The sequence below is a fragment of the Heterocephalus glaber genome, unplaced genomic scaffold (assembly GCF_053883595.1).
Source record: "Heterocephalus glaber isolate CG9 unplaced genomic scaffold, H.glaber_assembly_v1.0 deba00001610, whole genome shotgun sequence".
Taxonomy (NCBI): Eukaryota; Metazoa; Chordata; class Mammalia; order Rodentia; family Bathyergidae; genus Heterocephalus; species Heterocephalus glaber.
The window spans coordinates 865,229-879,348 of record NW_028258381.1 but is presented as its reverse complement, the minus strand read 5'-3'; the positions used below and the strand labels follow the sequence as shown (position 1 = coordinate 879,348).

General features: G+C 41.7%; 1 protein-coding gene across 7 annotated transcripts in view; it reads left to right on the top strand.

The window, feature by feature from the left end:
• Nucleotides 1-14,120, top strand: part of Fyn (FYN proto-oncogene, Src family tyrosine kinase) — a 213,531-nt gene that overhangs the window by 186,544 nt on the left and 12,867 nt on the right. The gene's annotated exons all lie outside the window — the stretch shown is intronic.

The following is a 14,120-nucleotide window of genomic DNA, read 5'->3' as shown; positions in this document are numbered from 1 at the left end:
GCTGCTCCCGGCATTTGCGGTCCCTCCAGCCACCAGCTCTTCCATACAGCAGATGAGAAGCAGAGTGAGAATTCTCTTCTGCCTTGCTTTGTCTTTATAAACTTCCAGGCAGCTTGGTGCTGACTAATGTTGATTTAAACCTAACAAGTTCAGATAGCCCTGACTTAAGTGTAAGAATGCTGTAACTTGCTTTTGTGGACACTGTTATTTTTTGTATTGAGCTGTAACATTTATACAGTAAAGTATGCCAGTCGGGGCATTTTTATAGACATGTATGCACCTGAAACCACCCCACAGAGGAAGATGCATGCTGGAAGACCTTCCAGTCCCATTCCCAGTCAGTAACCATCCCTGTAGATAGTTTTGCCTGTAAGTGACCACCATATGCGTGAATCATGCAGTGTCACCCTGTTTGGCTCCTTTCCTATTAGCATGTCTGGGAGCCTCATCCTTGTTGCTGTGTGTAACCATCATTCTTTTGTTCTCCTAGCTAACTGGTGTTCCACTGTGTAGATACATCATAGTTCACCCCTCCTGCTGTCCATGAGCAGTGGGGAATTTTCAACTTTGGGGCCTTTATGAACAAAGTTGCTGTGCAGGTGGAAGTGTGCCCTCATATACCCAGGGTACATTCTCAAGAGTGGAAGAGCTAGTTACGTACAAGGCTGAGGAGAGCAGTTGTCAGTGCTGCCTCACAGATTTGGTGGACATGTCTCTAAAAGGAGAATATGCAGTTATTGTGCTATTTATCAGTGCTGTACTCTACTCCTGGCTACTGGGGAACCTGTGTTGGAAATTAGGAGCCCTGAGTTGAACCAGCTCTGTCACTTACAAGCCTTGTGTCCCCAGGCAAATACTTAACTTTTTTGGGCCCCATTTTTTTATCATCTGTAAAATGGAAATAATAAAAATTTCCATATCACATTTCCATATTATTCAGATACTTAGAGTGAGAATTAAATGAGCTATCTATATAAATTCTTTGAGGGTTATGAAATATAAAAATTATTCTGAATTCCTTAATTCCCTTAGCTCTGGGAGACTAACACAGGGGATCACAAGTTAAGCCCAGCCTAGGCAACTTATTGACTTGGGGAGTCCCTGTCTCAAATTAAAAAATAAAAAGTTCTGTGGTTGCACCTCACTGTAAAGACCCTATGTTTAATCCCCAATACTGCAAAAATAATAGTAAACAGATAAAATAAATGAGGGAGAGAGATCTTTATTACCTAAAAAGAATTTTTAAAGAGAAAAACTGTTAATAATCAGTAGAGAAGAAAGAAACTGATAACAAGGATCATTATTTTATAATCAGAGCCACTTATCTGGGTGCTCACCACTTTGATAATATCTACATGCCCCAAGGGACCCTCTGGCCTGAACATGGGTATAAGTCAGCTCCCTGTTGCCACCATCCTGGGCAGTCTTTTCTTTTTCCTTCTTTACCTTCTCTGTTGAGACCTGCCTGTGTGCTGTCCGTGTTGTTTTTGATCTTATCAACTCTGAGTATCAGGTGGGCATTCTCAGCACTTCACACATCAACACAAGCACACACACATACACGAGCACTGTTGTAGCAGTTCTGCAGAGTATCAGTGCAATCAGTCTTACACCTTCTTTGTAGGGATGACTTAGCCTGAAAACCAGCAAAGAGCCTTTGTGGTCACAGAGCACATAGTAGGTATTTAGAGAATATCTGTGTATAGCAATAGAAATAGCCAAGAACAAACCTCCCCGCCCCCCCCATCTCAGACATGCTCTCCTGCTCTCTGAGCAGGGTGCACAACACTCCCTACATCAAATACTGTTATGCCTCCAAGAACCTCCAGAAAGGATTGTATGTTACCTCAGTGTTCCCTGCACAGCACAAGATTGCCTTTGAGGTTAGCACAGAAGTTTCAGGGCTAGACAGCCTGCATTCAGTGCTGACTCTGCTGCATATGTTCTGCAGCATAAGTTCTGGCCTCCCAGAGCCTCAGCTTTCTCATCTGTAAAATAGAGTTGGTGTCAGTTACCTTTAAGGTGGCTGTAAGGATTGGAGAAGATAATTAATAAATGTAGATGCTGTTGGTGTTATTCCCTCCGTCCCACTTTTTGTCAGCACTTTGTGTTGTGTCTTTTTGGAAACCAGCCCTCCTTCAGTCTGCTCACACACGCCTCTCTTCCCTCCAATTGGTGGCAGGGCTGGATTGGGTAAGAGTATGTTCCACAAATTCAGATTACCTTGGTGTGAATCCCATCATTGCCGCTAATTTGATGTGAAGCCTTGAATAAGCTACTTAATGTCTCCAAGCCTTGTGTATAGACATTTCCTCCTCTGAAAACAGTTTTAATAATAGTTATCTATATCATGGAATTGATAGATGGCTTCCCTGGGAACAGACATAAACAAATGCTGAGTTATTTGTAAGTCATAGCAACTAGTTGTAGTTGGTATTTGTATTATTATTATTATTGGCCCTGTAGGTGCTACTACACACGTGTGCGCGCGCACACACACACACACACTCAGAGGCATGTGTGTGCACACATCCACACTGCATTGGGCGTTCCTGATCCACTTGCATCAGAGCTCCTGCTGTGTGGAGAATTCACCTCCATAACTGTCTTCATTGCAGTCATCATGAGGAACAGGAATATGGAGTTGCTCTGTGGTTTCCGTTTGTTTGTTTTGTAAGTTCTAAATTAGTGACAGGATTGTTGCTGAGGAAGCAAATGTCAAGACAATGTAATCTTTGGATCTTTGGAATATACTAAGAAACAGGGGTGTTTGGGACTTTGTATAAAACTGCCAGTTTGTGTATTAAATAGGAGAAGAAAAATGTGTCTGTTCAAATGTTCCCAGTATTGAGGGTTTAAATTGAATAGATTGTTGTCTGGAGGAAAATTCACTATAAATTAGACTACCAAGAATTCATAATTGTTACAGTTTTCATGTTAAAAAAATTGTTACTGCATAAATTAACACATTCTTTCATGGAGAACATATTTTAGAAAGATTTGTTACTTTAATAACTCTTTGTGTATTAGAAATCCCAGATGCCTGTACTAATTAAATATAATCAAATTTTGGATTAAAAAAGCACAGTGGCCATTTAACACAAACAGGCAGACAGCTAGGTTGATGAACATGGCCAGGAAGAAGTGGATCCCTGTTTCTTTTAGACTTTGAATTTCACAATTCAGAACCGGGAATTCAGTTCCTGTCCTTCCTTTGTATTACAACGACTAGGAATTATTAGACCCAAAGCACCAGCTTTCCAGTTCAAGGGCTCCTGCAGAATTATTAATCAGCCACTTCTGAGGCCCCTGTAATCCTGTAGCAGATCAAGGTTGATCTCACCATGAGATGCCCTACCTCTGCCCCCGACAGCACATGAATTTCTTGTTCTCTGTCAACATCAGTATCACCATTCTTGGACGGTGTACTGTGACCTGAACAGCAAATGTCAGGGAAGGAAAGGGGAAAAGAAAAAAACTTGTTAATTATTGAATTTAATTCTTTCCATACTAGAGAAGCAAACCACCCTCTGATGAAAAACAAATCCTCTCCAAAGCAAGCCATTGTTTTAAGTATGGAGCAGGAAATTCACTTGTTCCCAATGGGAGCCATGAAAAGCCACCATGAAATGAGCACACCACAGACCCATGTCCATGTTGGGAGTTTGTCATTCTGAGGGCTGTTGGGGGGAGAAGCTCAGCCTCCCAGCAGGGCCCCTGCCCTCCCAGGGGTCAGGCACTTGTTCTGCTGAGCTGAGCTGCATGCAGAAACCACACCACTTGTCTTCCAGCCTCTCAAAGCTGACTTTGGTACACTTCTGTCACCAGGCAGAAATCACCTTCATTTGTATTCCACCAGTTCAAGCGCCAGGCTTTCTCCAGCATTTCTGAGAGGGACTGCTTTGTTTATCTGCCGAGCCACTGCTGCAGACCCAGATTAATAGTCAGGGGGAGCAGGTCAGACAGGCAGGAAAATGGAGATGAAAGGTAGCAAGCATCCGTTTCCCTCCTAAAAAGGGTGTGTTGAAAGCCAGATTTAAATGAAAAGGGACTTTAAATCACACTTTCCTACCCCATTCTCTCCTTTAAGATTAAAAATACTGGGGAGAGGGGACTGATTTCTTCTGCTTCCATGCTGGGGCAGCTCTCGGCATCTGCCCAGGGAATACAGCTGTGCCTGGTGCCCTCACTGGTCACCTGGAACCTGGCTTCTCTGAACCTCTTTTATCAGTGCCCACTGGGCAATCCTGATTTGTTCCATGTGGACATTTCTTTCTCCTTTGTGCTGTTTTGGGCAGAGCCATTTAGTGGTTGTTTATGAATGGTCAGCAAGTCCTTGGTCAGCACATCCCACATTTCTTGATAATCGTCGAAAAAGAAGCAGATGGTCACCTTCTGTAATTTTATAGTGTATAAATAGGAACTGCAAACTGCCATCAAACATCAAAAATGTCATTTGGCTTCCTTGTCTTGCTTGGCTAGCAGAAGAAATCTTGTATTTGCATCATCTGGATAATCAAGGACAGGCAGTGCACAGGAAAACTGACCCAAGTTTACAGCCTGTTTCTTCCAACCAAAGGAGGGGTACTGAGCATTGTTCTGCCCTCACTCCCAGTGCATGTCCCAAAGGCAGACACTGTGCCAGACTGAAAATGAGGACTACGTGAAAAGCAGCTTCAAATTGGTACTTATCTTCTGTATACCCTTTCTAGCTTCATTTCTTCCAAATGCCCAACCAACCTCTGGCATGACCAGCATGTTCCCAGCAGTACTGTCAAATGCAGTGCCATTTGTGCTGCCCAGAACACAGTTATGTTAGGCAGACCAAGACCCACTGCCCCTCTGATGGTAGTCCGATTCTTGAAATCAATTTTGTGTTGAGCTACATTCCATCCAGACGTGTATTTATCACTTAGGTGAGTGCCCACTACTCCGAGCAACAGCACACAGGTGGTTATGGAACTCTATATACAGCTCTGTTCTTCCTTTTGTTCTCAACCAAACATCACATTCCATCCCACTGGAGTGTCCCAGAGCATTTTCTCTTCACCTTCTGTCTCTCCCTGAGAAGGAGCCTCATGCCCTGCTTTTCACCCTCCATGTAAGGACTGTACATCCTTCCCCATTCACCTTCCTGCCTGTCCTTGCTGCCTACAAGACCAGGATAGTGCCCATACTGCTCTCCCACCAGCTGAGTTTGCACCCCTCTGTCCTTCTAGTTGCCCGGGGCTAGGTTTTTAATACTGACTGATGGATCTTCCACCCTTTCTGTATCTACTCCTTAACTCTGGGCTCCCTGGGAATTTGTACACTTCTCTCAGCCAGAGTATTCTTTCCATGGATTCATCCTAACCAGACTTTAGATCTTTTATGGCTTATATCTAGAAGTCCCCCCAAGGCCTGTATATTCATAGGTGGGGCTTTTGGAAGGTGACTGGATCATGGGTGTGTGATACTCATCATTGGGTTTGTTCACTGATGAGTTTATAGCTAGGTATGATGTTGGGAGGTGGGTCCCTGTAGGTGTGGGCTGCAAAGGCATATATCCCTCCTCCTACCTTGATCCTTTTCTTTGGCTGCCATGCCATGAGCAAGCCTCCTGTGCCATGCTGCCCTGCCTTGAAGCCAGCCAACAATGAACTAAAACATCTACAAAGTGTGAGCCAAAATAAACCTCTCCTTTAAATTGTGAGTGTTGGATATTTTGTCCCAGTTATAAGAAAGTGAGGAAGACAAGATACATGCCTAGTTAATCAACCTTTGTCTTTGCAATATGTTTGGGCCCACCTTCGGGCCCTTGGGTCTAGTCTTCCTTGGCATAGCTCATTTGTCCTCCATCCACATCCTCCCGCAATCCCACTCCTCCTCATCCCTGTCTCATTTCTTTAACTCCTCGCCTGCTAATGTGCTGAAATTCCAGATAGAGTATTATTTCAATCTATGGTAACATTGGCTTTTCATTTATTTTTGTTTTTTAAAACATGGCACTAAACCTTTATGAACTTAAAGTAGAAATTTCAACAGAATGTGTCATCAGGGATAACGAGAAACACAATTGTATTTACTTCAGAAGCATTTGGGAAATTTGAAAGTCATTCTCTTGGCCTAGTATGAAAATTCTGAGTTTTGCTTTGCCAAGTTTCACTGTGTTTGAAATCATTATTGTGTTTGAATAACCACAAAGTTCCAGGTCAGGTCAGCTTTGATTTCATTTCTTTCTCAAGATACCTTGTCCCAGTCACTCTTTGTCCTCTCCCCCCGTGATGTGCACGTGCACATGCACACAAACACAAACACACACACTATGTAATCAGCTTGTTACTGGCATAGTTAGTGATCTCTTTCATTCCCCAGAGTAACTTTAAAGTTGGAGTACAACATATTATTTAATATTGTATATAATGATTTGCAGAGTTTGTGGCTTCATAATTAAAGAAGATTCTGGGTGGCTTTTGGTTCAGAAAAATAGTGTCTATTGTTGAAGCTAATGCTTTTCTTCTTTAAAAATGCTAATAGGGCACAACTTGTATTCTGTGCCCAGAGTTGGCCTTTTTAATTCTGCACTGACTTTACCCTTCTCCGCCTTGGCCCAGTTTTTTAGCCAGGGGGGATTTCCTGTGAGACAGGGCAATGGAATTGGCCTGGTAACCCAAAAACAAAAGACTTGACAGTCTAGCTGGTGCCATGAGTTAGGCCCCACCAGGCCTGTCCTGGTGCCTAGCTTGACCCTCCCTGCCTCAGGGAGAACCATGTGTCACACTACACTGTTTCTCTGTGCCATCTCTTCCTGGAGACCTCCTTCCCTGCTCACTTCCTCTTTTCCTCTCTCTTCTGAACCACTATCTTCCTCAAGCCAGGGTCACAGTTTAGCTCTCTGCTGGGTTTGCCTGTGAACTTTGTCTCCCCGCAGAAGGTAACCCATGCCTAGTTTTCTCATCAGTGGCTTACACCAGCTGTAGACTTAATGGACACTCAGTAAATTCTCAGTGATTGATTGATGAGTGTAGTGAGTTTTTTCATCTTCTTCTCTTTTATGTTTGGAGAGCTTTGGCATTGCTGATACCATTTATAGTACAGCCCATTGCCTTTTCTTGACTATCTAAATAACAAAAGTGGCAGGCATTGAATTAGCTGTTAACAGGTGCCAGGCATTGTGCTGAGCCCTTTATGTCTATTGTCTTTCTCAGGGCAGCCTTATGAGGTTGTCATCATCACTGAGCTCCAGACAAGGAAATGATTTTAAGAGGTCACCCAGAAAATCCAGCGTCTGAGGCCAGGTCTACCTGACTAAAGCTCTTTTCCCAAATTTTTGTTCTGGCCCCTCTGCAAGTGACCATTCACTCCAAACCCAGCCTCCAGTTGACCTCTTTTCACTGTCATTGAAGAACACCCTGTTTCCAGGCTGACTTAATGTACACTGAGTGCAGAAGGGGACTTGGAAACAAAAGTATCTGTAGTCTTTATTTGAGCATTTGACATGCCTCTGCCATAGGCTTAGTGCTCAAATATGCATCAGCTACAGAACACAACCAAATCAAGAGCCATTTCTACCTACGACAGAGGTTAAAAGCAGATTTCCTGGCCACCAGGAACAATGACTCCACTAACTGGACTGTGACTTAGGTTGAGATAAGCCGTCCTGACATCAGACTGTTTGCACTTATAAGATAAGGTCATTCAGGCAGATGAGCCTAAAGTATGTAAAGGTGATTTGATAGCTAACAACCCTAAGAGTGAAAAAAGTTAGTAGTTTGTTACACAGTATATTGTCATTCTCTTCTTTGTGTTTAGTTTCATAAATTCTGTATAAAGGAAGATAATCTCTGGCTGTCACGGTGGATTGTCTGGCTGGATAAATTGCTGCCTGAGTTGACCTTTTATTCAGTTAATATGTTTATTGAGCATTTGCTGTTTAACCAGCCTTAGGCAAGGTACTATGGAGTAATACAAGTACAGTGTATGGCCTCCAGCCTCAAAACAGTTCACACTCTAATAAAGGAAATACGTGTAACACCTTTAAGAACTAGTAGATCCGTAGGGGAAGGGTGAATATGACAGAATGATATACAGTGCTTAAGAGTTCTGGCTCTGGGGACAATCTCTTTCCATTCAGATCTCAATTCTACCATTTACATGAATTCTTTGGCATATCACTTTACCTTTCTGTGTTCACTTTCCTCATCTGTAGAACAGGAACTATTACTGGTACCTGTCTGCTGTATGTAAAACACTCAACACAGCCTGACACTTAGAACACACCTGGTATTTGTTCAGCTATTATAGTAGCTGGTATTACCAAGAATTACACTGTTATTTGTAACATTGACTCTTAAGTATGTTGGTGAGATCAACAAAGGCAGGAATAATGGCAGAGGATTTCAACAAAGAGGCAGCTTTAGCGAAGCAAGTGGAAGAAGAGATGGCATTTCAAACAAGCTAATGTAAAAGAATCAAGTATAGTCATGCCAGGTGCAGGGTATAAGTTATAGGAAAGCAAACTAAACTAAACTATGTTTGGAGTAGGAAAAACCTAAAGTTGAATAGATATGTGGGCCCATGGAAACCAAGTAGAGGATTTTGACTAATGCAGCCAGGACCCCACTTTGGGGGGCGGGGGAATGAAGCTGCAATTTAGAGTGATTAAGTGGAGAGACAGTGAGCTGAAGGTCAAGGACCACAGCAGGAGGACTTAGCAGAGACAGTGGCCCAAATCTAGCTTTGGCAGTGAGCTTAAACAGGAAAGGACAACTTGGAGAGATGTGTCAAAGAAGGAAACAAGCTGCCTCAGTGATGGACTAGATCTGGAGAGTTCAGAGAGTTCCAGCTGGCTTCAGTTTTTCTACATTGAGGCCTAACAGAATGATGATCTGACCCCCAGAAAGGGGCTAGTGGGGAAAAAGATTCAGTTTACATCCTAGAATATCAAAGTAAGAATTACCTTTATAAGTCAGTTATTAGGTGAATTTTCCACCAATAGTACAGAAATCTCCTATATAATATTACACATAGTAAGCTGATTTGGTGAAAAAATAAATGTAAATTTGTAGTTACCATATTTGAAATAAAGGCAGAACACCGTAGAGGCTTTGTGAGCCAAGACTTCAGATGAGAGATGGTATCTGCATGGTGTATCCAGCCCCCTGCACACAGAATATGGGCAGGGTTAGTCCAAGAGGGTATGCTCACCAGGGGGATAAATGCACAGAGATGATCTGGAACACAGAGCCTCTAAGACAGTAAATAGAGTAGGATAGTGAAGGAGAATTGGTAGTGCAGACTAAAATGCACAGAAAGAAAGGAAAAACACCAGGAAAGAATAAACTCAGAAGAAATAGTTACCTTGTTTCTCATAGAAATATTTGAGCTTTATACAATGTTGGAGTAGCTATGTTTTACTTTTGTTCCTGAGATTATAGTTATCACTCAAGTAAGAGAAATATGCTAACATAGCACAAATGTGATAAAAAGCCACTAGTTAAACAAACATGACAGAAGTGATGATAGAAGCAGAATCTACCCAATTACTAATTGCTTATAGATACCCAGGGACCTTGAGATGTCATGATGACTTTTCCAGGAGTTTTGAAAAGTCAAAATACTTTTCACATTCTGTCTCATCACAAGTCCTCAAGGTAGTGACACCTTATCTTCTGTGTTTCAGTGGCAGCAAGAATGTCTTTGCTTTTCTGCTTACAAGTTCCACTGGCTTCCCCTCACACTTAATATGGAACCCAAACTCCTTAAGGAGGCTTGAGGTATCACCCCAAATCTATTCTTATGCCCTATTTTATTGTCCTTTTTAGCGTCTTGGCAAACTAAGCTGCTTAGCTCCATGAAAATCATGTTATGTTTGTCATTATGAACCAAGTGGAGTGCTAAGCACAATGTCAAGCAGGTGAGGAAAACTCCAGAAGTATTTATAATAGTAGCAGGGTTTGTTGTTGTTGTTGTTGTTTGTGGACAAACGTTGATAATTGAACTCACAACCTTCTCCTTTCTCTCACTTGAAGCATGAAGGATTATTAACCCTATGTGTCAAATCAGAAAGACCAGGGCCTCAGGAGATTGAAATAATTGGAGTCCAGTCACCAGCTTCCACTCCACTGTACTAAGAGAAGGATTTTCACTTCCTCTTCCTGTGATTACCCAATGACCTCTTGCCACCTTTCTTTCTGCTGATAAAATCTCCCCACTCCACCCCCGAAACTGCACCCCCACGAACCGTGCTCCATGCTGTTGTCAAAGCAGAGTCCCAAATTCCCTCTACATCTCTCAGACAGACTCACTAAGACCCAAAGGGCATCTGAGCACACATTTGGCAGTAAAAATGCAGTTTTCCAGGTGTTTTTAAGCTTCACCAGTATGTGGCAGATGCTTTTCCATTGTAGTTGGAAGTTGTTAGACCCTTATAAGGGCATCCAGATGATGATAAACAGTGACACTGGGGCTGTCACCAAGGATAAGGAGAGGACTCACCAGAGAGCAGGAGACTGATAATGAGCCCTATAAGGAACCATGGTTACTCAGCCTGCAAAGAAAAGCTAAAGAAGCTAATCACTTGTCCAGCTACTCATTCATTCAGCATCTGTTATCACAAGCCTTCTGTGCACGAGGCACTAGGCTCAGTAGTGGAGACATAGTGGTCAGCCAAAAAGACATATTCCAGCCCTCAAAGATGATATGTGACTATCAAGAGACACACACTTCAGACAACACATGTTCATTGCACTTTAATAATAGCAACTACAAAAGAGAAGTTGCTCTGGCAGCACTGAGCTAGGAAAGTTACTTAGTCTTTTTGAGCAGGCACAGTGCCTTGTGCAAGTAATATTTAGGTCGAGGGCAAAGGAAGGTCAAGAATTAGCCACAAGGTGGCAAGGGATGGGGACTGTTGACAAGGGATACTGCCCGTCCTAAGACCTGAAGCAGGTAGCAGTTTGCATTTACACAACAGTCACAGGCAGCCAGAGGGTGGGGGAAGGCATAAAAAGGGAAGCAGAGTGAAAATGTCTTGGGTAATAAGAGGCTGGAGAAGTAATAGGGAGCAGATTACACATAGATCCAACTGGACAGATATTACAGGGATCCAGGCAGAGGACAACAAGCAGGTAAAGGCTAGAGTGAGGGTAACAGATGAGAAGAACACATCTAGGCCGGCAGTTTACCTCAGTGGCACCGCACCTGCCTCACAAATGCAAGATCCTGAGTTCAATCACCATACTGAAAGGGGAGGGGGCACATCCAAAAGTATGTAATGGACAGGATTTAATGAAGTACTCAATATGGAGAGAGAGAAAGTGGGGAGGGTCAAAAACTATTCGGTAAAGGTTTACTGATCTCCTTAGGCAGGCACTGTGGTGCTGTCTGAGTATGTGGGGATGAAAACATAGACATAGCTTCTACATGAGAATGATACTCAGGATTCTGATACCATCAATAGCAGCAAAGTAAGAAAAAGGAGCCAAATTGTGTGGAAGATAAATTGCGGATGTTGTATGTAAGGGGCCTTTTGAGACATCCCAGTGGAGGTGTAGAGAAGAAAATTGGTTGTGAGTCAGGAGATCAGGAGAGAGGTTGTGTCTGGTGGTACAAATACCAGTGTCATTGGAGTCAAGATAGTCATTGAAGCCACAGAGCTTATGTTACACAGGGCTTATGGCCACTCATTTCACATTTCAAGAATTTAGAGAAATGGAATTGACATGTACAAAAGAAATTATTTAAAACGCTGATCTGTTTACTCACCACATGAGATGATAGCAGCCAAAGACAAACTGGTCTCGTATATCATTCCAAGGAGTTAAATAACGAAAATACAAAGACACTCTTAACGTGGGAGTTCTAGGACATGGTTCCCAGTGGCAGTACCATGTCAAGGTTTTAGCAATGATTTAGCTTGAGAGATTGTTAGAATTTGCAAATGCTACCTAAAAAACAGTTCAGTGGAAAAGATACTTCTACGTCCATGCATATAAGAGAATCTTAAGCTGTTAAACTAATTCAGTAGGAAATTGAAAATATGATAATAACTCCTTTTTTTGTAATTCCTGTAAATATTGAACAAGTACACTGAGTGTTAGTGTCCTCCCAGTCTTAAGGTATCAGTGATGTCAGTGAAGATTACCTTCTTAGTTCACTGCTTTTCCTCCAGTGCAATGAAAAGGAGAGAGATTTGTGCTGGCATCTGAATCCTGCTCCCAAAAAGAAGAATTTCAAAGGGTGAATCAGCTAGTTATATGTCAATACCTAGCTAATTGTAGTATAATTTTCCTGATATTTTCTCCATACTACTTAGAAAATAACTTTGATCCTGGCTTTATACCTGCCATTATATCTGTGGACATTGTTGTCACAGACTAGGGTTTTATACTGTGCAACTGTTACCGGGCCCTGGTCTGGCTGCTCATCATTTGGAAGCCGATACTCAGGAGAAGAGTTGATAGGAAGGAAATCAGTTTTATTCAAGGGCTGGCATTCTGAGAAGATGAGGGGAAACTATTGCCTCAGGGCCTTATCTTAGGGAATTGAGGGACACAAAGGATTTTTGTAGGGAAGGAAAGAAGGAACAGCAGATAATAGGTAGGAAGGCCTTGTGAGGAGCAGGGTCTTCATCATCCGGGGCATATATCTCCTTTTCTAGCCAGCACATCACAGTGGACCACAGTCTCCTGGGCTAGTTCCTGTATTCTTTAGACAGACATACTACTTTTCTGCAAGTTAAACCTCACAGTAACTTATACATGCTTTGTGTTAGTAGATGCACAGACCTACAGAATAAGAGGGCATTACACATTCTGGTGTAACTTGAAGGTCACCAGATTTTCTGGGTTCTAGAAATCTAAAGAAAGATTATCAGTTAATATCGTAATTATTTAGGCATGGCTTCTCTTTGGAATATAGAATGCCAGTCAAAGGGAGAGAAGAAGATAACCTTGGAAAAGACAACTTGCAAAGGAGTGGCCACCGTTAAACAACCTGTGTGGCTATTTTTAAAGACCCCTGTGGTACCAATAGTTGTGTACCCACAGGAGGTAGGAAACCAAGACAAGGGGAAACCGAGGTAATAAAAAGAGTGGGAAAGTGCACATCCATTAATTCTTTTCAGTTAGAACCTCAGTTAATTTTTTTTTTTTTTTTTTTTTTTTGGTACCAGGGATTGAACTCTGGTCCTTGTGCCTGCAAGGCAGGCAGTGGAACCACTGAGCTAAATCCCCGGCCCCTCAGTTAATTATTAATAGCAAATCATTGTTTGAATTTAACCTTTTGTTTTCCTTGAAAAGGAAAATATGAGCTACCTTTAAAGAAACTTATTTTTGTCATAAGTACGTGCTATTTTAGGAGGAAAGAAGTAGGAAAAGTTGGACAAAGGCATTATTTTTTTTGTCCTACTAAATACATTGTCAAAAATACATTGCTTGGTACAAAAACGTAGCTTTTCTTAGAAATAAGAAGTCTAATGGAAAACAAATTTATTTAAGTAAGCTCTTACTAATATGTCAAAGTACATATCTACAAATAATTTCCTAACAAAGGAAATTATCAATTATGCATTATATTATGCCGTCTTTATTTTAACTTTTTTTTGAAAATTTACATATTATTATTATAGATTATAAAATGAGAAAATAATAAAGCAGACTAGTGCAACTGGCTGATCTACTGGCTTTTTTTTCTTAACTTGAAATTATGAAATCTCTCAAAAAAACCAAAATAACTTCATCCAAATTTTACATCATTTACTCTCAGCAACTCACATACCTTCACCAATGTTGCTTGAGTCAAAGAAGGAAAAAAAGGCTCCCTGTGATTGTCATTTTGTTTTCAAGATTTGTCTGCCCAGCAGAGAAGAATGTCCCATGTGCTTCAGAGTTGGTCAGAGATTTCCAAACTGTTTAGCTTGAGAGATAGCTTAAATAGGAATTAATTTAATATACCTTTAATTCTCTGAGGCAAGAGAACTCCTACTACGGTCTGGTCCAGAGCAAAGTCTGCTCTCAGCATTGAAGAAAATCTATCACATTAATCCCAGTGGCTCAGAGTCTGCGTGAACAGAATGTTCAAGGACAGGAAGTATAAGAAGAATGCTTTGAAAGAAACGTTAAAACAAAATGAGTGTTTTA